Source organism: Colias eurytheme, chromosome 6 (genome assembly GCF_061535395.1).
Source record: "Colias eurytheme isolate Ceu_HAF_F1 chromosome 6, ilColEury1 Martin Lab GWU primary, whole genome shotgun sequence".
NCBI lineage: Eukaryota > Metazoa > Arthropoda > Insecta > Lepidoptera > Pieridae > Colias > Colias eurytheme.
The window spans coordinates 4620173-4644687 of NC_142985.1; the positions used below are offsets into that span (position 1 = coordinate 4620173).

Here is a 24515-nt window from a genome sequence, read left to right on the forward strand (position 1 = left end):
GACGTAGTGCAGATTAAAAATACGTTATCTAGCAGATAACAAACATTTGTGATATCCTTTTTCAATTTCTGCGAAGCACCGTCAAACATTCTCATCGTATGTTATTCTAGTATAGGAAAAAATGTTTTCAACTGAGATTGTGTTTGTTTTTGTATCGCACTAATGTGCTAAGTTGTTCGAGCTTCCAACGTCATTGCGGGGTGTGGGGTCAACTTTTTGTGTACAAATAAAAACATTATACAATATGCCACTGAGGGTCATAACTCATAGCTATGAGATGAACATCAGGGTATAGCTAGCTTGAATAAAATGCATTGTATTTTCTTGATATTGAATTTAAAGTTGTATTTTGTAAACTAGCTCAGACCATGTAGTTGCTTGTAATACTGAATGGTTTTATGTTAATCTTCATTTAGTTCAATTAGATGGAGTAATAGTAGAACATCGTCTTAATTAATGCCAACTTTTCCATTTATAATTACCCTTTTAAATTTTGAAACAAAAATGTAAAGGTAATTTATTTTTGAATATTAAGTATATCGTGATCCAAGGCTTTTATAAAATAAGCATTTGAATAAAATATGGAATTTTATTCCACGCATCGATTAAACATAATTCCCGATTTAATTAATTTTTAAATTACCTACCTTCCGTATAAAGCAAATAATACTTTCATTGTTCTTAGGGCTGATTTTTCAATCCTTGGTTAAAACTTATTCGTCGAATAATGTATAAAACTATCATTTTAAAAACGTATTCTAATTGTCCGGATTTGACAGTTTACGTGACATTTTAATATTATCGTGTAATACTTTATTGGACGGATAAGTTTTATCCAAGCATTGAAAAATCGGCCCTTAACCAATTACAGACGGTTGTTTATTTGTACGACAGTTAACGTTATTTTCTTTAACTAGGCTCGCGGTCTATATTTAAATCAACTACCTACTCATTTAAAAAGTATAGCCTGAGGCGAACGACAGTGTCTAGAATAAAGACAAGCAGCTGGTTATGGATTTACAAGATCCATTCATAATAATAACAGTATAATGTAATTCTATACACTTTATAAAATTGTAAAATGTCAGTAGATAATATAGATGAAAACTAAGACATTATAAAGTGCAACAAAGTATCAGTTTATAGTTATTTATCCTGACCATAGAGATAATAATGCCATAAAATATGTATTTATAAATACTCAATGAAAATAAAGATGCTGTCTTATTGCATTCCAAACACAATTGGATAAAAACTCGAATGAAGAATTTAAAAAGTAAAAGACATCTCGTGCCTTTAATTGAACAACAATCATTTCATTACGTAATTTATTCTTCTTATCATTACGTACTTATTAATTAATTAATTAACGATTTGATAGCTCAAATATCTTGACTGATGTGTTGGTCAGAAGATTAGTTTTCAAGGATTTTCCTCTATGTGTTTAACCCAGTAAATGGACAAGAGATAGTTATGAATCATTAGTAGGTGTATTCTGACGTCACTTTGAATCATCTTGTCTCACTGATTGTTGTTTTGAATCTAGTGTAGAAATAATGGACGTCGGAAAAACTATTTTAAAACACATGAATGGTGATCACATAACAGTCTTTGTTGAACGTAACGTAAACACTTATGGGAATAGAGTGGTCAATATTTATAAAGGCAATCATTACGCACACTATTTTTATCGTGAAGACTTGTCTGTTTTTCTAGGTTTCACGGCTCTGTACTTTGTGAAAATATACACTAAAACCATATTATACATTTTTTGTACGTGAGTAATCGGATATCTTGACTAACTCATAAATAAGCATACATACTAGTGTAAATACAAAACCAGCTAGTCACTGAATTCATCTATGCCTCTATGCCAGTTTTTATATTGATTAAATATTGAAACAATTTTGCAACTCTAACAAAAATCTAGACGTAGACGATTATACTTATAGTTATACTTTTCGCATGAAACGTTTTGACAAATTCGACTGCCACAAGAATTTAACATAAACCTTAACCTTTAACCTTTGTTTATAAAACAAAGGTGTCATCGAAGACATGATGCATCAAAAGGAGTAAGTAATTACCTTAGATTACAAGTAATTACAAATTAATACGAATACGAGATTGATCAGCGTGGTAAGAATTTGTCAAAAGAAAATTTAAAATAACCAGTTCCACTGGAATAACTGTTAACTTTTTAAATATTTCGAACGTCCTAATGGATGCATACGTCTCCTTTGTAATTAAGTCAATTAATAACAGCAATATAAAAATGCGAGATTCTAAAGTGAATTCAGTAAGTAAAAGCAACAGGTAATCTATACATATAATAAATCTGTAGAAGGGTCAATTCTGTACATTGAAAATATTGAAAAAATAAATAGCATGGGGTGTTACTGGATCGATACCAAACCCAAATATGTGATTAAAAATTTTTTTGTCTGTCTGTCTGTCTGTCTGTCTGTATGTGAAGGCATCACGTAAAAACTAACGGTTCGATTTCGATGAAACTTGGTATAATTATACCTTATTATCCTGGGCATAAAATGGGATACTTTGTATCCCGGAAAAATACGTAGAAATAAATAAATCTTAATAATTTTTCCGCGCGGACGGAGTCGCGGGCGGAAGCTAGTATCAAAATAATATGCAAATGTTAATAAATCTTGCAGATAACTGATTCCCGAAGACAGGTAGAAAGCTCTCTGAATTTGTAATTTAGTAGTTGGTGTGTGAATATTTTTATTGCTTTTTTATTTTTAAGTACTTCTTAAATAATCATACTGTAATTGAAACTTACTCAATGTAACCAGGCTCGGCGGTTAAGGCATCCCACTTCGTGCACTTCTGAAACAAGAGAATATAATTTAGTAATTAATTTTAACAAATGTACATAGTAACTGCATTGTATAAAAGCATTCTGAGAAACGGCAACTGAATTTGATCGATAGTCTTTCTAACAATGTGATTTATAGGAAATTTTCGGCGAAATATACTCCCATATAAACATTGATTCACGTCTGCAATTCAAAGCCCTAAAAAGCCGGCACGCTTTAAGTTTTTGCGAGGCCTTCGGAATGTTATTCACATGCAGCTGCTTCGTCAATGAAGATCACAATAAAATACTTGCTTCAATAACTTTATCAAATACTATCCCGTATAATAAAAGGACAGGCGAACAGATGCTTGGAGCCGGATTCCGTATTATTACCCGCATGCAGGTAAAATATCGTACGATCAAACGTTTCGCCCTTTGGCTTGTAACGGTCACAACTAGAAACTTGTGAGAAATATGTGTATGCCATGTGAAGCTTATTAATTTAAATTAAATATCAATGTTCTATTCGCTTGGAGCATTATGATAGTTGTGATTTGCCTCGAATCAACGTCAGTTCAAAGGCTATCATGAACAGCGCCGTGCCTTATTAGTTCCATGATTCTTATAATATGCGACATTTAATTTTATTTATTGAAAATAATATGAGTACTTGACTTTTAAGTATATTTACTTAATTTAATGTTGGTTTTCGTTAGCATGGTAGGCGGTATCTACTTAAAAAGCGGTGGTATATAGGTACGAATAATATATAAATATATTGATGTATGAGTTATTACTAATTAAGAAATATTAATTAAAAATGTTGTGTGGTTTTATGAAACCACGGTAAAAGTGAAACTTTCCGAACACTGCTTTATACCTACTCGGCAGCCGACCGTCACGCGACATGCGCTACACAGACCAAAAAGTTTGAGACGATGTAATAAAAGTTTCACTTATTATACAGAATCGCATCTCCGAAAGATATCGAATAATTGGGCATTAAATATGTATAACCCCAAGGTAGTTAACTTTCCCTACTGAAAGGTTATTATGCCACAATTATTTATAAATAAATTCAACGTAAGTGCGCAGGTTTTTGGAACGAATGAATGACAATATTTCCGCCGTGAACATAACAAGGTCAAAATCGAATATGATAGCGATTGACTTTGATTTGACTCGCTGTATATCATTTGAGATAGCGATAATTATTAGAATAACTTTAAATCTGTAATAAAACATTGCAGATAACATATTTTTACATGCATTAAACAAACAACCGGAATCCTTATTAAAATAAAAAGATATATTTCATATTACTCAACATGTAAAGTTTGTTTGCGTAATTTATGAGAATTAGAGTGACTTCACCTTTGTAGATAATTATGCAGTTTGCGACAATGCCTTGCGATAGGCATACGATTCATAAGCACGATAGCTCATAGTACAAACTCCACTCTTCACGCAGTTGATGTTTACGATCTTTGCAATTTGTACCTAATAATACGCGATACAGCTTATTTAAATGCAGCAGTGAAACATAATTTTGTTCCTAAAATATCTGTAACAACTGGCCATGCGGTAGTTAAAGTAACGGTAAATATAAACCGCTTCAAATACCGTACGGGATATAAACCAAAAATGGCTTTGCATTGCAATTTGCAACGTTCTCATATTACCAAATATGGCTGTATCTAGACAACATTATATGAGCACGATTTTGAATTATCAACATCTTTACTTAATAAGTAAGTAACGTAGGTCGAGTGCAATCAATCAATCAATAGTTTAAAAGCCTTGAATAGGGTTTCTGCTAGGCTAGCACGGTAATAGGTTATGAACGTACTTTGTCGGTTTCATGATTGCGGGGAAGTAGCAGCTGAGCTCTAGTATGACAATGAAAATATAAATACACATAAATTGCTATTTTTATTGGTAACGACGTGTTTACATTCTACCCAACGACTTAGGGCTAATGTATTCATTACGATTCCAAAACATTGAAGTATTTGGCAAACAATCTTAATTGATCTTAAGAAAATAAAAAGACGAATTCGGCGTGAATAAAAAAGTGTATTTTTGTCCAAAGAAACAACAACAAACACTTAACTACGGTCATGGCCATGTTAACATTAAAATTACACATTGTACGTCAATAATTTTGGTAGCGCCAAAAACATTACATGCATTCTTGAAACATCAATGACACATTGTTTTGAATAATATTTAATTATATTATTATTCATATTATGCATATAATAGCTTAGCCTTATTACTGCCCGTACAGACAAACCGAAAACTTATGGATTATTGATACCTATGTTAGTAGTAATACACAGAACGTGAAAGTAGGTAATTGAGTGTTCACTGTTTGCAAATTTGTGATAAGTAGATCATAGAGATCATTTATAAATATCTATTGAAAACAATGATGCTATTTACGAAGTACTATATTGAAACTAGTATTTAAATAATTCATATAAGCGTCATCATAGAATAAAATAAATAGAAGTCATATTAAAATTTATGCAGTTTATATCTATCAGTCCATATGGTTAGAACAAAACGAACAAGAAGAAAGACTTTTAAATAAAAACAAAACACACTTCAAACGTTAACGTCATAATAAATGTCGTCTTAACTTATGTGATGCAGTATTAGCGTTAATGTTTTTCTATTTATAATGAAAACATCGTAGACAACGTTACAGCTAAAATATATCAATGAGACAGATTGAAAATCCTTTAGTACATTTGTTTCAAAACAAGTTCGTAGTCATGGAATAGGTAGGTAAGCAATTCAGATCGGAGATACGCATTGTAGAAAATTAGAAACATTTGCGGTTGCTTGTCGTTGACCATTAGTGCGTAAATTGCATGCAGTTCTCATAGTAATCCCATCTGCCCAAGATTCATTAGCTGGATCGCAACTTCAGAACGAAACTATCGTGGGAACCGATTGAATCATGCTTCCTAGCTTATTGTACTTCTTGCGTCTATATAAAATGCTATTCACTATTATTTTCTTACAAGTTTTCATATATACAGTATTATAGTAGAAAATCATAGGATCACACTTCATAAATCGAGAAGTAGTAGGTATTATTTCTTTAATCGAGTTTGTAAACCATAGCGCATACTTTTTACCTATTATTATTAATATAAGGTCAGCCAAGACCAAAACAGGAAGGGTAGCATACAATTAAAATGATATGAAGAAGCAGCTGCTAAAAGAAAATACCAGAAACACAAAAATAATCACCTAGACTTATTACGATTGTTGAAATTCTCAAATTCACGATGCTGCTAATTTATTACCACATTTGCTTGCTTACTATGTTGACATATCAAACAGACCAAGCCCGTACAAATGCTCTCACTGATAAAGGTGTTTGCATAAGCACAAGGTCAGGGGGACAGCACTTACCGATAATATTGTCCAACAAAATCGATATTGCCAATAGTCTCATGGGAATAAATAACGTCACTTTACGCATTCTTTAATTCTACATGACGCCTATTTTTTTTTTATAGTTTTTTTATAGAATGCATTTAGGCATACCCAGGGCTCTCGGGGGGAAGCCCTGGGTTATGTCGGACTCACCCTGCTGAGTGCAGGGTCCTACCGACTAAACTCCACTGTGAATTAATAATTATGATTCAACGTATTACAGAATTTCTCCTTGAATTGAGTAATATTATGCTTTTTCGTTCAAAATTCACTATTTTAAATATTTACATAAGTTCTGCTAACCAGAAGTGTACAGTCCCCTAAGTATTCAAATATTGTGACATCATTCATGTAAATTACTCGTTATCTGGACGTTAATCGTGTGAGAAATCTTCATTTTACAAATAGCAGACTGGATTTTGAGTTCTCTTCTAATGACTAAACATATGTCAGAGTCGACTCTAAATCTGCCATGAATCCTCACGAATGACGATCCATTTAAAAGAACTTAACCTCAAAACATTCCTCACTATAGAAAAAGTTATCGCCCATTAAAATTCCTTTAAGACTGTGACGAAAATTGCCTCTAATTAGTTTCAAACTCGCAAACCAAAATTGTGGACAAATATTTAACAAAAAAAGGTCGCTAAGGGCATTAGGAAGAGCGTATAAACTATAAAGGATCTCAGTGTCGGAGGTCTTGTAAATAGAATGTAAAGGAAACGGTTTTTTGTTGATGATTTTGAATAAGGCGTCGGCTGGTCGGTCCCAGGTAGGAATTTCTCGCGAGTTCGATCCATTCCTATTTGATATTATCTCATGTTCTTGGTTACATTTAAGGACGCTGTCACAAATCTGCGTTACTCAAATTTAGGTATCTAACGACGTAACTTTGTTCGCGGCAATATCACGCTCACGTAAACATAGCGCATTCCATTTTATAAACCATCTTCATACTTGATATTATTTTTAATTTTTGATATTATGTATTTTTATTGAAATTGATTCCAGAAGATTACTAGGAACTTTAAAAATTCATTTTGTTACTTTTATTAGTAGGTACGATCCTAATAAGTATGTTAGTATATTCAAACAACTTAAAAAAGTGTGACTATTTTACATCATTATTTCATTGAATAATAATCTATGAATTGTATACAATATCAAAGCTTTTTAAGAAATGTAAAATTATTATCATACATATTATGATGTTACCGGCACTGTATTAAATCCGGCATTGTATACAATTCTTAGTAAATGTATGTTATTCCGAAAAATAGTCGGAATGAAATAAATTATAGGTATTCGTCACATAACACATTACCTAGGATACTCTTAAATCTGAACTTTTCCTACGTAGCAAACACATTTGCAAGTGTGGGTAGTTTTTGGGGTAGCTATTAACCAATATGAGGTCAAAACTAAAATCCAAGATGGCGCCGACGAAAATTTTACATCTTTTCGTCATGGGTGTCATTTTCAAGGTTTTGGAGTAGCTCTTAACAAATATGAGGTCAAAACTAAAATCCAAGATGGCGCCGACGAAAATTTGACTTTTTTCGTGATGGGTGTCATTTTCATGGTTTTTGGGGTAGCTATTAACGAATATGAGGTTAAAACCAAAATCCAAGATGGCGCCGACGAAAATTTGACTTTTTTCGTGATGGGTGTCATTTTCATGGTTTTTGGGGTAGCTATTAACGAATATGAGGTTAAAACCAAAATCCAAGATGGCGCCGACGAAAATTTGACATCTTTTCGTCATAGGTGTAATTTTCTTAATAATAAAGAAGTAAACTAAAATAAAATAACAAAGATTTTCGTCGGCGCCATCTTGGATTTTATTTTTGACCTCATATTAGTTAATAGCTACCCCAAAAACCATGAAAATGACACCCATGACGAAAAGATGTCAAATTTTCACCGGCGCCATCTTGGATTTTAGTTCTGACCTCATATTGCGTAATATCCACCCCAAAAACCATGAAAATGACACCCATCACGGAAAGATGTAAAATTTTCGTCGGCGCCATCTTGGATTTTATTTTTGACCTCATATTGGTTAATATCTACCCCAAAAACCATGAAAATGACACCCATGACGAAAAGATGTAAAATTTTCGTCGGCGCCATCTTGGATTTTATTTTTGACCTCATATTGGTTAATAGCTACCCCAAAAACCATGAAAATGACACCCATGACGAAAAGATGGCAAATTTTCGTCGGCGCCATTTTGGATTTAAGTTTTGTCAAATTGCTTTACCCCACCAATCCGTTCAACAACCCATAAAAAAAGAGGATCTCAGTCAACATAATTTTTAAAACATAATTTTCAATTACAAATAACTGGAATATGAAACTTATACAGTTTACTCTTATAAAGTATCAAATATTTCAAATCACGAAAACGACAGTATACGCACAATAATCTTTTTCTAATTCGTTTTTATTTTTGGGACGAGGAGCGATACACCCGTCCTTCCAAGAGCGCTTCTGAGCGCGGTCTGACGACCCGCGAGAGCAAAATGTATGAAGAAATCGACAAGTATTTTTAATTTAGCTTATAATTGAAATAAAATTTTGATTTAGATACAAAAAAATTATCACAATCTATAAAGGACTATATATCCCTCAATAATTTATAGGTAAGAAGATAGATTAGGCTTTTAATTTTCTTAAAAGTGTACCGGTTTAGACCCCATTTTTTTGCATTTTATGCCATCATTGTGCTGGGAAAATCGTATTTCAGCGACAATTTTGTATGACGTCGTACAATTTTTATAAGATGATCGTAGAACTGAATGTATTATCTTTAAATTAAGATATTACTTTGTTCTCACGTGTAAGTGCTTTGAGTTAAAATTGTACCGTAAAATAGCGGTTTTTGTTAAAAATCTGTTATAGCACCCTTAAGCGCAAACGTTACTATCTCCAAGCCGACTGTTTGCACAAATAAGGAGGACCTCGCCGTCCGTATACGTGACTACAGTGCGCGTGTAAATTGTAATAATATACATTTTATAACTTTTACATTACCTTAACGTTATTATAGAAGCGTTTCATCTTGCTTATAGCGCGTGACTAATAATTAATTATGATTTGTAGACATCGGTATCGATATGTCTGGCTTTAATATTTCGTGCGGTTTTAATAAATGCAAACTCATGATTCGCTCCAACTTAATCATTAATTTTAAATGTTGAACTAACACAGACGAAGTGGCCTGCATGCGCTTAACCACGGGTCAACTTAATTCGTATGCGTACCTTTTAAATATTTAAACGTCTGTCTGTCACAACGAATATATTATTTTTGGTTTACCTTTTGTTCCGTTCACTTTTCTATTCATAATTTACGTGCTTGGACTGAATGGCTTTTTGTAGGAGGAACATACAATAGATACAAAAACTAAAGAGTAGCCTTTTTCCATACATGTTTATTAAAAAATGTAAATTTACACATTTTGATTAATGACAGTCTTGTCATGTATTTGACCCTTGAGTGCTAAGTTAAATTTTACCGCGTTTGCGGAAATACTGATATGCTATTATACAAAATAGGTGTGTAAACACAGGAGCTAATTATTGACCTAATTCATTCGAGGGTAAAAATAACACATGTCCATGGGCACTGCATTTAAAATCGATAAAAGTAAATCAGTCTCAATCGACACAATCATCCAATAATTGATGCGATGCAAAACAATATGCAACTGCAATCTGCAGCGCGTGTTATTCGACCGTGAACGTTACGTTTGGAAAACAAACAGTTGATTGTTTAACAACTACTAAATACTTGGAAATTCTCTTGTGTTCATGTAAGAGTCCGAGCGGTTTACTGTATTTATTGTATAAATATGTATACTGAAATCTATCGTCCTTTGAAGCTGTGTAAAATCAAACTTATAAACCAACGCAATTAAAAGAAACAGCCGTTTTGCTGCAAATTTACAACATTCGCCAGGGAATTCATATTTTACGTATTCATAATTTACCTTAAATTGACTCGCACTTGGCCGGGTTTTTTTTTTCTCGTATAAAGTTGCATACGTTTAATTAATTCAGTAAGCACTTTGGCCTTGTTATGTCACCTTAATATTTTATCAGTTTTCGATTAATCTCGCAATCTGCCACTCAAAATCATAAAAATGTATTCATTCAACCACACTCATTCGATGCTTATCAATCGTCATCTTACATGAAAATTAAGTTCACCTTATATTTGCTTCACCTGTAGGTATACAGTATGTATGACTCGACTCCTTTAGACTCGATTTTGACGCACTTTTAAAGGACATATTTAATTAAAACTTTGAACACTTATCAAGGATCGGGGACAACACAACAAAATTATAATTTTGAGCGTGTTTTTTAGTTTCAAAACTCATCATCTTCATCATCATCAGCCAATATACTGCAGGGCCTCCTATGAGGCAGGAGCACAGGCCATAATCCACCACTCTGGCCAGTGCGGGTTGGCGGATGACACATGTCGTCGAACTTTTTGATTCTTCGACATGTCGGTTTCCTCATGATATTTTCCTTCACCGTTCGAGCAGTGGTGATGTTACAATATGTGCAGATAAATTGAAAAATCAATTTATTTCCTGCGCGCTCAATTTCAAAACTACATTAAGTAATTATTTTTTAAGCTATTGCATAGCTTCTATCGCGGACCTTGAGCGCGGGGACCGAATCGAGAAATTCCGTAACGAAAAAACCTCACGCTCCCCACTCCAACGGGCGCGGAGGTGTGGCTTGAAGGCATAGCATGCAATAGCTTTACCGCTACTGCCAGACTTTTTTTTTATATCTTATTGGTGTCGTACCGTATGATGTCAATTACACAATTATCAAACGAGCAAGTGAGTCGTGTCGCATCTCGTATGCCAATCAGGTATCCATGGCTAAACCTGTCGTGTAACCGTCAATAATGATTACAACTTGCGGTGCACTCGTAGCATCTGTAGCATGCAATCTACAGGTAATGAGTGTTTTATATGTAACGAGCAGTTTCATAAAAAGATGCGGGTAGTTAGTTTGGCGGTATCTTTGATTTCAATATTTATAGAAACATAGCTATACAATGTCAAGGAAATGTATGCTAAATAGGTAATTAAATATTGTGTCTGTAAGGCATTTTTGCTACAATGGTAAGTAAAATTTCAAATATACAACGAACACTTTATAAAGCTTTGCAAAACCTGTCTTTTTGTCACAGTGTTTCTTATATGCGAACAATTTATTAAAATTGTGATTTTGACAATTCTACTATTCGAATAAAAAATCTGTAAACCCGAAAAAAAATGTAATCGTTCTTCGTAAACATGACTATTTTTCCTGTTTAGCATATTCTTAATATTCTTGAAGGAATATTGCCTTTGTACTTGAACACGTAATCTCGTTCATTTTCATAGAATAACATATTTATGTAATGAGAACTCAAGTGCAAAACACAAGAACAAATACATATGTATGTTTAAAGAAATATCTTTTACAAATAATGCAGTTAACAGATACTACCTATCTGACCTTACTGCATATTTTATCACTCTACGGTTGTTTATTTATAGATTTTATTTGTTTTACAATGCTGAAAACTGATTTGTTGAGAAATATAAGCTCCTACGTCATTTCATTTAGTTTTATTGGACAGTTGGCAAATATGTGTATGATAAGAATTTTAATAATTATGATGATAGATAGCAATATTTCTGATTAGACTCTATTGCATTGATATTTGAATTGATAGAATATTCCAGAATATCTTTCTAACAGATATTAAGCACCTACACTTCAGGCTTCTAAAATTATGTTTTGTAACAGACAATAAACAACTTTGATTAATGATTAGGTACTTCTCTACGTACTGGAAAAGAAATCGAAAATTCTAGAAAAATTAAATGATTAGAGAGTTTCTAAAACTATCTACATAAGTATATGTATTTATTATATATTAAATGGAGTGCATGTTCCGAAATAGGACCACCCGTTATGTTCAGCTCGCTTCCATAGAATTGATGTTATAGATGCCTAATATGGTCTTCAGGAATTATATTTCAATGCAAATACGAGCTGAGAACCGAATCAAATAATTTTATATTTAAATGTCTTGTACTAATTGCATATTATAGGCACGTGATTTAAATAATAATATTTTTGATGAAATAGCCAATAAGCCTCAAATATTTAAGGTAATATTTTTGATGGAATAGCTCAAATTGTCTATTTAAATGTTCATAAAACAAAAGAAGGAAAATCTGTAACTAACTCCAAAAATATCTAAACATTACGAAACGAATCTGAATTAAAGATAAATAAAATAGCCCATTATATTAAATTCACATAACAATTCGTCTTGCAAAACTTCAAGGATATAAAATCAACACTAACTTTAAAGCCGTAAAGCTGATATTTAACACCGATATCAATCGAAAAGGCCGTTTTATAATCTGTGGTTTATTACTCCATTTCCTGCGAATAGAAAGCCTGAATTCAGCCACAGGCCACAATATAGTATCCAGATTGAAACTGTGTGGGTGTATCGGCTACGTAACTAAATCCGTTGAGGTCTGTAACAGATTGGTTTTGAAACCCATTTAGCTTTCCCTATCGAACCCGTAATTGTAACAAGGCTTTTAAATAGCAAAAATGACATGATATACATAGAATGATAGAGACGAAATATGCTTTCCTATATATTCATCACTACACGACAATATGTATAGATAACCTTAGGTTTTATTGCTCGGTATTGACTATCGTAGAATCTGAAAACCCTAAAGCAAATTAACTGTACATAAATCCATTGAATAATCCCCGCTATATATCAAAGCGGCTTGAAGTCTAGATTTTAGTGCAGGCCTTCTGTGTAGGCGTGATAGCCTTGCAAGATGGTATTATATTACACGAAATAAACGATAAGTCTGTACCTAACGGTAAGAAAAGAGAAATAGTTTGATTTATTATTTAAGAACGGGAAGATGATGTTCTTGGATTATTGGATGGGTGTTTTGTAAACTCCTTTTTTCTTGTATCTAGTAGAAAAATATTAAAATACTAGCGGTCCGCCCCGGCTTCGCCCGTGGTACATATTTACGTTTTCTCTACATAAGAACCATCCTCGTACTTCAAGGAATATAATAAAAAAAGAATTATCGAAATCGGTTCAGCCGTTCTCGAGTTATGCGCTTACCAACACATTTTGCGATTCGCTGCGATTTTATATTTTCTTCGTGATTAAGTATATACTTTCTATTTTACGATAAGTCACAAAGAAAATTGTAAGAAAATAGTTTTTGAACGTAAATACAAAAAAATGCGAATAAGAACTCGTCTTACCAAAGATCACATTCTGTAAATAAAAAAACACGTCTTACCAAAGATTGCTTCACATTCTGTAACATGATAAAAAAATGCATAATTGTAAAATAATTATCAGAAATAAAGATAGATTCTTGTATATAAATCAATCAGGAAGACGGTGGTTACCATCTAAGGAAGCCTGAGGACTAACAGTAAAGTAAACGACTTTGGAAAGCCGCGCAGTTTCTAAACAAAGATTTATTTGACATTGCTGTTATGTACTCTGTTATTGAAATAGGAAGCGTTTTTATGACCATCTGGAGATAATCTTTGTTACTAAACATAATTATTTACTGTTATGTTTATCTATTCTTTTATAGCATTAAGAACTGTCTGCGCACCTTAAGAGGGTGATAGTCTACGTTTTATCTAGATAATTAATGTTCAATATCTTATAGCACTTGTTACGTATTGCATAAACATTAGTCTATATATGTTCAAAGAGTGCATAGCGTTTGAAATATGAAACATAGATTGAATCGATTGTTTAATTGAATTTATGCTCGTTCAACATTATGACATGAAACTCCATTTAGCGGATTTAATGTCTCATATTACATACATATACATGTGTTGTTCAAAAACAAGTTTAAAATGTAAAGGAAATTTCAATTATCCAACTTTTATGTGTACTATCTATGTATTCAAATTATGTTATAAAAATATTGATAACCTCCTCCTTTTTTTTGAAGTCGGTTAAAAATGTTTACTTAGAAACGTTCTCTACTCCTTGGTAAAATATTTATATGAAATATGAATGTCGTTACTGTTTCACAAAAATTAACACAGTAGGGTGAGCATATAGGATATTTATGCGGGTAAGTACCAAGAATGTGAAACCGCAGACAGAAAGAAGATTGATAATTAAGTTTGAGAAAATTCAAGCGAATATAATCCGGTTATTCATTGCTAGGCAAAAATAAACTGGGCATAAACATACAAGAGTGAAGGTAGATAGGTTGGGCTATACAGTGAGAAGACATTGTAAGGATAAAATAGACTAGGTGGTAGAATATACAATCATAATTTATTATAACGATCTTGTAGTTAATTCTATACAATAAACATATAGCCTTTTTGGTAAAATTTTCAATTATCCTAGTCTAATATTATTTTTATTTACGCCATAAACTTATGTTTTTGTTACAGACTTTTAGTAAAAATTCGAGTTCATGATCGAATTCAAGGACGGCACTGTTTACATTCGTGGGAAAGATTTTCATCAAACTTAACTATACCATTTGTTAACAGACACAATTTTGAAATAGACAATATAAATTGTAATATTTGAACGATTATAATTTTAAGCTTTATTCATTTTCATATTTTGAAGTAATCAATCTACTAAAATAGCAAAGATAAGATATTATAAACAAATGTCAATCGTGATTATCAAACATGTTTAAAACGAAGCGCGTGCATTGGTCTCGCTACATTGTTCCACGTTAATATTGTCATTAGACAATAGACTAGCAATTACAATAGGCTCTAGATCAATTGTCGTGTGCCCTCTGACCTATTTACCATCTCAAAGACCCACCTCAGTGTCTTATAGAATTGTCACACACCTTAACATGTTCAGTCATCCGAAACGCATTCACGGTTTAATTTCGACTAAGTATTTTGCTTCAAGCTATTTCAAAGATTCGGTATGATACTTAAAATTAAAACTTCAGTATACATTGTGCTGTCATCATAAAATTATTGTAATTACGAATAATTTATCTTCACAATGATAACTCAAGATAAAATCCAACTGTCACAAAGTTCTTCAAGGCTTTGCAAAATAATCGACTTCCTGATCGGTACCGGATCGGTAATATACGAAAATAATTGCAAAATTATTATTCATTAATGTTTATTAGTATTTTTATATCTACTTGGTTTTTGGGATTTTTCGCATTTTAATTAAGATTTCAGCGTCAGCGAACCATCTCTTATACCCACTATTAATTAGTTCTCAATAAGGATTACGAAAAAACTATCCATCTGGAATAACCCTATCCTAAAACAGATTTTTTCACTAGCCTCAAAACTCAAGATAGACCCAAATAAAAACTACCTTCAACGGTAACTGTAGAAACAGGACTCACTGTAAACACGACGCGAGTTCATGAACTTCCCCGTACATTGAATCTCAACGAAGCACTACCAATAAGCCACTTAGAAACTAATAGGCTAACAAACTTACAGCAATTACCAACATACTCTGTGACATTCAAAAAGACAATTACGTCGCTAATTAGTCTTGTACGACTATATCTGATAAGTGCAGTGTCGAGTGAAAGTTGAACTGAAAGTTACGACACTGATTGAACAAGAGATTTAAACGGCAATCTGCTTCCATAAGTAAGGAAACGTAGTGGGTTCAATGTAGCACCTTGTGTGACCTTTTTGTGGATTTAAGATTACATTGGGTAAAAGCAGATAGATAAGTTTTGTTTATTAGATATTTATTGGAAATACAGGAGCTATTTTTTTGAATTGAGTTATGCTATGTCGTTAAGGAAGTTAAACTTCCATAAAATTAAGAGACCAAATTATAAACTAATTTGATTCTTTTGAAAGCGATCGTGATTTATGGCCGGTTATGATTAAAACGAAATGATTAATTAATCTTACAAATTTAAGATTTGAAATGCTGACTTTACGTTACATGTGACCTAGCATTATTTTCATTGGGGAAGACCTAATGGCCTCAATTTTTTGCAAGTGTAGATACAGTTTCGTGTGCTAATTTGTACAGACTTTCACTTCAAATAAACAGACATTTAATCGCCATTTTCAGTTACAGCGTCATGGCTTGAACGAAATAATTGCAAGATTTATGAGAGCATGTTTAGTAATGACAATATTAACTCCGAATTGTCAATGTAATAGCTGGTAATTAGTGAAATTAAGTTGGCATCTTAGTGCGCTCAGTCACACGCTTAAGTAGGTCTTCATGTTCGAGATAAGCTAATTACGTTTATAATACTCATTAAAGTAAATATAAACTAAAAAATATGTATATTCTATATGTATTCTCTATTTCTTTAATTTAAATCGAACATTGCAAAATGATTAATTTGAAATTAAAACATCGACGATTTTATAAGCAAACAAGTTGAAATATTAACCGTGCTATCAGCGAAATGTTCTATATATGATGACATTGATAAACTTTGCATGTAACATTAATAAATTGTTACAACTTTGATTTTATACATTTACATAACCGGTAATTCAAGTGCCAATTAAAGGAAGTGGCAACATTATAATGTCGCGAATTATCAGTTTTGCGCCAAAAATGTAGTCAAACGTGCACCGGGTGGCCATATCCCTCTTAATTTATTTCAATACAAAGCAAATAAATTATTTGACGAAAGACATTTTTTCATCTATTTTAAGTTCATATTTCAACATTAGTTACACTCTTACACATATGGTAGATTACCAGTTTGCCATTTCAAAAAATGCTCTATAATATATTTTAACTTGTAAATGACACCTCTTTGATGTATTTAAAACCTATTTCTGTATTCCACTTAAATCACATTGTGTAATACGATAGTTACATTATTTTATGCTCTAGCAATATTTTCTTTTGTTGAATCTTGCATTACTTAGGCGTTAGTAACGAGTGTAAATTTGTTGATAACGTTTTATTAGAATTATAAAAACTGATTATGTCATGTACATAATCTTCATGTAAGGTCACGACGACTGTACAAATATTAAATATGTGAATAGTTTTACGTCGTTTTTAGGCGACATTTCTTTTGGTAACATACGACACTATTGACAATTTATTAACATATTTGGAAGCACTTTTCAGAGGGATTTTTTGCCTCATTTAAATCCTGTCTACTTTGAGAAAATGTTTTAACAGATAGCAACTAGCACAAGAAGCATTTACTTCAACAAATATAGAAACAAAAAATTTAAACGATCTTGAAATAAATAGGACACCAAAAACCACAATAAAAAGCAAAACCCTCTACGGATAAGCGTACACGCTACAAATTACAATAAGCAGATTCGGTTGAAAAAACGCTAATACTAATGATATTAGAATCCCTACAAGTTGTCCCTGTATCGGAACGTAACAATAATTTGTTATATAACAGCCACGGTCAAGGTTTATTCAATACTATCGACCCTTGTAAAGCAGGGGGCATCATAATAGCAACATCCTTAAGAGTTGTTTTGCACCGACACTAGGGGAACTGTATATTTTAATGAGCGACGCTGAACTTTACCGGTACTGCTTATTATAGTTAAATTGTTTCCAAATTGAATTTGATAAAAATCGCTAATATGAATACATATTTTAATAATCTGTAATGGGAAACTTGATTTGAATTTAGTTTATGTAACGTACATTGTTCAAATTAAAACAAACGCATCGTGCTTATTTAAAATAGTGATACAAAGATGAAAAATATGTACCTAGTTTATTATGAAATCTATGTTTAATTTGAGTGGTTCATTTTGTGAGACTATATTTCGTTACAAGCTGCTCCGCGCGGTTTCACCCCCGTGGCTCCACTCCTGTTGGTCGTAGCGTGATGATAACCTTCCTCGATAAATGAGCTATCTAACAGCGAAAGAATTTTTCAAATCGGACCGGAGTTCACGAGTTTAGCGCGTTCAAACAAACAAACTTTTCAGCTTTATAATATTAGTATAGATTTAATTATAATTAATAAGCATTCAATTTAAAATTCACATCGTTTAAATTTTCAACTGTTTATTCTACAAAATAATACATAAATAAATAACGCAGACAAAAATATAGTTTCATGTTGAGGATTTCGTGGTTACCCTACATACAAAAAGGGGACATCAACTACAAGGCCAAGGAGGCCGTTATTATCAAATCACTTTGATCCAAATAGATGATTTGTTATTAATAAAACTAATGCATTATCAAATTTTACGACCACATTCTTATCGTAATTAAGAAAAACAAGTTTATTGGAAATATCCAGTTATTTTGAATTTGCTTTTGTTAACAGGTAGGTACGTAATTAATTTGAATAAGGAACATTTAATGAGCCTTTATTAATAGTTAATTATTGTTTATTTACTTGATTTTTTTGTATCTATTTAATTAGATAATATTCGAATAACTAAAAATGCGCCTATCATTGTATTTTATTACATTTCATTTTAAACCTTTAAAAATATTTATATTTATTAATACAATTTCGTAATAACCGCAACCGGATTTGATCGTACTTAAAACAAACGCCGCGACGCGATTTCGAAAACGACGTCAAGTCTTACCAGCGATTACGACAGCCGTAAAATTAAATAACATAATATCTTGAACATATACTTTAGATATCGGGATTACGTTGCCATGGCAATACGTAAAATTAATTTTCATGTCAATAAACCCATGAAAATAAAATTAGACACGGGGTCCAAAAGACCAGTGAGGTAAATGCCATTCACTTATCACGCCACCATTGCGCCAGTGGATCTGCAAGTGCGCGGGCGCAGACTCCAAGCCGTCTAGGTTATACGGGGCATTGGCCCCTTTACATAAGTCTAGCCTTGGGAATCAAAAAAGAAAACAGCCTGAGTAAAGGTGTGTTTTAACAGGTTTTACAAACAGCGTAATATAATTCAATCGGCTTTTAATGAACGCGTTTACAAGAATAGAAGCGAACTTTTTTTCTGTGCATATTAAATGTCGCAAAACCAAATTTTAACCTGGTCTACTTTATAACTTAATTTGGCAATTACGTTAAACTTTGCAAGAAAATTAAAATTATTAATTCTATCATTTTATAAACAGCTATCCATTATTCGTAAAATATCATTTACATCATAATTATTTTTTGCATAAATTAAAAATAAGTATGTTAAAATTTTGCAGTCATTAAAAATGAACAGTAACAAATTAGTATTGTCCACAGGTATTGTCAGATACAAAAAAAGAAATAATACAAAATGGAGAAACTTAGCACATTATGAAATGACGAATAATAATAATCGTATTTGTAATAAATAATAAATATTCGATTGAAATTTAGGTACTATTTTATCTATTGATGCAAGTACAAATTTTATATCACTATCATTAATGCTGATATGAAATTTCAATCACTCACTCATTGAATACGTAATTCTAATGTAGGTATGTCAAGAATCAAGATTAAATAAAATACGGGAATTTAAAACAGTTTACACAACGGCCGAAAGGCATTATCAAAACGATTTATTTCTCAGCTAATTACCTACGTTTTCTTCAAAGCGCACGACTCGTTTTAATTTTAGCAGAAAGTAATAAAAGTGTAGGTACGCAAATGCTCACTTTTAGAACAAAAAAAAAGTAACTCGTAACTAAACGTAAAAATGGAAACCTTGAAAACCAGTTCCTCAGTTCAACAGTCGAGGTTTATAGACAGCCGATTAATTTGTTATTTCGTAATAGAAAAAATACATTTTGTAACAATTAATTGTAGCTACTACCTTCATTCACACAAAAAATTTCAGCACTCACCTAAAATGATCGCGCAATTGCAGTGAGTGTATGAAGAAAAATCGTAAAATCGTAGTCGAGTTCAGTCGAAATTAGTTGTTGAGTAAGTCCAGAGAAATTTTCCCGAACACTTTTCTGCACACTGACGCACTGTCACTTTTCAACCCGTGCACAGCCGGCTTTTTCTCAATATCACGCCACGTTTGTGCGGTGTTTGGCACGCGGTGGCGTGACGACGAGTCGGTGGTTCGGTACAGACTGGCGTGGCGCGGGCTCGGCGGCTCGCAACTCGCACCTCGCACGATCCTGCAAACACGCTTTGAATAGACATAGATATCAACATGCACTCGCCCACAGCACTGGCCTAAAACTATCCCGAACAATAATTTCAAATTCTTGCCAAAACAGATAAGCTCTTTTTTTTCGAGAATTAAAGTTTAGTATGACAAATAACTGTTCCAGTTACAGCGACCCATGAAATATGAAAGTAGCTTAATCTGGTTTAAAGTAAACCAGATTTCGCTCCTGAATGTTTTGGTTCGCCCTTTAATAACACGGATAAGTACTAACTTCGATATAATACCGGTCCAGACAAGCTGTGTCGTACTCGTACCACATCGGACCACCTTTGCTATTTGAATTATTATTATGTATTTTCTTATTTTTTTTTTTGCGAACTCAGAACCGTAGTTTGCGTGACTGATAACCTCCTATTATAAGATAATAAACTAAATGGATGCTGGGTATCGTTCATATTTTTTATCGTCTCATTATTTCGTTCTGGAATTGAATACGAGAATGTAAGATAAAGTAATTAAAATTAATTTAATGAAATGCACAGAATGACGCAATTATACCTACATACTTCATTTTGTGCTGATTACAAAAATGCAATAACTTATAAGCAAAATATTCTCGTGTTTCGTTAATGCGTTCTTGTTTTCAATTTCACAATAATGGCAATTTTTATTTGTTTCAATGCTAATAATATTCAGTATTACCGTATATTTTCATTGACACATAATTAATATTTATTCACGATTTAAATTAATCGGTTAAATACCTATTCCACAATTAACATTCTATAGATGTACCTATTAAATTTAAATTATTTTATCTAAAAATAATGTTGCCATAAATTAAAAAGTTCTCAAACAAATGTTGTATCACCAGCGAGGTTACATGCTGAGCTAGTGTTTTCTATAATTAATACTAAACTATAACTCTAAAAAAATGATAAAATGTTAACTATTCATCCGTAAAAAAATTAAATCTAGCATTATTTTTTCTCTAACTACCGCACTGCTACTGCTAACCAGCAAATGTGTGTGTGTGTGTTTAAATTAATTAACCCTCCGTGCACCATGTGGGGTTTAATACACCCCAGCCATACAAAAAATCTTTGTATCTTTTCCAAACATTGTGCGAAAGTCTTGAAACCTCGTGTAGCTGGAGTTGCGACCTTGCCAGACCTCTTAGCGACATTGGTTTAGTAATAGCGTCGCAGACGCGGTAAACGGACGCCGTCAAAGTGCAGCTGGGTGTCAGAAACCCCACGTAGTTCGGGACGTTCACTAAAAGGTGAGCAGTATGGTGTGATAAAATACGACTATTTTTATATAAATATTTATTTAGTTTGTTTTTTTATTATTTAAAATTATCTGAAATTGTTTCTAGGGCTCATTATGGCTCATCACATCAATGAAAATGCAATAATATCCGCACTTATGGAAGAAAATGATAGCGATACGGATGAGCTGTTTCTACCTGGAAGTGAAGATGACTCGGATCACTTGAGCATTCAGTCTGAAAGTGAAAGTGAAGAGGATGTACAGGATATTAATTTTTAAGCTATTGCATAGCTTCTATCGCGGGCTTTGAGCGCGGGGACCGAATCCAGAAATTCCGTAACGAAAAACCTCACGCTACCCACTCCGACGGGCACGGAGGTGTGGTTTGAAGGCATAGCATGCAATATCTTTACCGCGGCAGTCCCCGAGTGCCACACGTATTTTTTTTTTCTTAAAGTCTTACCGAACCGAACATAGTCTTATTTTAGTTGGTAAAAAGTACTATTTTTGTTACATAGCCTAAATATATAATAAATGTTTATAATATTTGATAAATTTATTTTATTTTTAACCTCTTATAGTCAAGGGATAATAATAATATACACATTACAAATTTACAATAAATACTAGCTATAAAAACGTGGAAAGATTATTGGGTCCAGGAAACCCCACGTAGTTCAGGACGTAACTTTTATCCACGTGGTTCACGGAGGGTTAACAAAAATACAACGACCTTCATATAAACAAACTAGTTTTGAAATTGTGATCTTAAAATAAGATAATTATAATACGTGGCTTATTTGCTGACTTTACTTGTAAACTGACAACTACATATATACATAGTAATCTTGTAGAAAAAAGTTTTTTATGCGATCCTTTTTTTATCCCGGTTCAATCTAAGCGGAATCTACGTGAGCGGCTTCTAATTGCACGCCTCATAAGCGAAGCGTTGAGGTGGGTACTACTGTCACTTCGCGCAAAACATCTGATTTTTCAAACTTAAAATGTCTTTATGTATCATACATTGCACTTGTAAGATAATACATACACACACATATTAAGAAAAAAACACTATTTTTAACGTTCATGATATTTTTGATGTCATTTTTGTTATTTAAACTAGTTAAAAAACAGTTTAAAAAAGTTCTGTCTTGGACGTCCGTGTGTCTGTATGTGCGGATCCTTTTTCTTGTTAACACGATAGCGACCGAAATACTTTACTAATCGAGTCTTTTTTTTTCTCTTACGCTTGAGTATGCTCAGGAATAGAACCCTTTCATTTTTCAGGGTCTGATTCGATGTGGTTTAATTGTTATTAAATAAACAAAAATAATAATTAATAAATATTTATTAAAAAAAAATTATGAGGCGTGCACTTTTGGATTTTCCAAATTATTTCTATAATTATTGTGTACAAGACGTAGAAGTTTGTCTGTTTGTTACTTAATCATGCAAAAAGGATAAGCACGAACTTAATATTAGTTCATTCAGTATCGAATTAATACATGTCTAGATAGGAGGATTAACATGCTATAAATAATCATTTTTGTAGCGGTTGTAAAAAACTAATATAATTAATATAAAAATCGTCATAAAATTAATTTAAGATACCTATTTTTTATAAATTTACCATCTTCCAAGGTGAATAGGCAGAGAATTTTATATTTTAAAAGCAATTCTATTGTATTGTCTATGCAATTTGATAAAATTTTGAACAATAGTTGACTCTAACAAAATAAAAAGAATAATGTTATCGTAATAGTTAGTCACTTATCTATGAAAAATGCTTCAACAGTTCCAAATTTCAATGAAGAAATTGAAAGTTAAAATTAAAAAAGTGGATTACAAATTGGCATGTTTTAGGAACGGCATCAAAAATAAATTATTCACTTACAGGTAAATGCTGTCTAAAATTATTATATTCTCTACCCAGTTGTGTTAAAAAAGCATATTTACTTAATCAAAACGGGTCTATCCGTTTTAGGAAAACGACGGTACAGAGAGATACACAAACACATAAATATTACATAGAAATGGCTTTACATCCGCATATGACGGTATCAAAAATCAGGTGATGCTTCGCCCTCGTTTGTCATTGGTCTCTATTATTCTAATTATGCAAAATCGAATAATATTGAGCTTTCTGCATAGATAGCAAATATTATTAAACAACTTATTGTAAACTAGAAATATTATAAGTAGCGTTATAATTATATGATAAAAAATGCCACAGGTACTATAAACAGGCGCCCGCATAAGGCAAAATTACTTTTGATTTCAACTTTTTATTTCAGTTCAATGAAACAACAGCGGCAAACTATTTATACTTTATACATTAAATTTGTATGCATAGCTAAATATAAACATAATTTATTCGTTTTAATATGTATGTATATTTAACTGTTTATGAATTTCAAGATTGCGAGCTTTCCTTTAAATCTTTTGCACTTCTCGAGTTACAGACAGATTTACTTTCACTTAAAACATGTATTTATATTAAATTAAAGTTAACTTTAATATTCATTATATTTCTTTTATTTTATTTAAAAAATGAAAACAATAAAGCTAAAAAACGTGTTTAAAATAAGATACGCGTGTACCTGTAATTTTAAAATAGTAGTTACACGTGTAACATAGATTACAAAATTGACTACCATGTGACGTGCGTTTATGATCTAAGTCTAAAAAATTGAATATTGGGCTTACAATTTTGAAAGAATGTATACGTTTTGAGTTTTGACGCTGGGCAGTCAAAACTCAAAATTTTCCCAATATGATTGACATCACCGGGCACATTATAGTTTCTTGATTCTCCCAGCAGTATTTGAAA

The 24515-nt window shown here is 32.3% G+C and overlaps 1 protein-coding gene across 1 annotated transcript in view; it reads right to left on the bottom strand.

The window, feature by feature from the left end:
* Positions 1-20388, bottom strand: part of wdp (Leucine rich repeat protein windpipe) — a 34156-nt gene extending 13768 nt beyond the window's left edge. Inside the window, exons 1-2 of the mRNA XM_090102621.1 lie at positions 20136-20388; positions 2804-2850 (exon numbers count right to left, since the gene is read on the bottom strand). The gene's annotated coding sequence lies outside the window, so the exon portion shown is untranslated. The remainder of the gene's footprint in view (positions 1-2803; positions 2851-20135) is intronic.
* Between the last annotated feature and the right edge of the window lie 4127 nt (positions 20389-24515).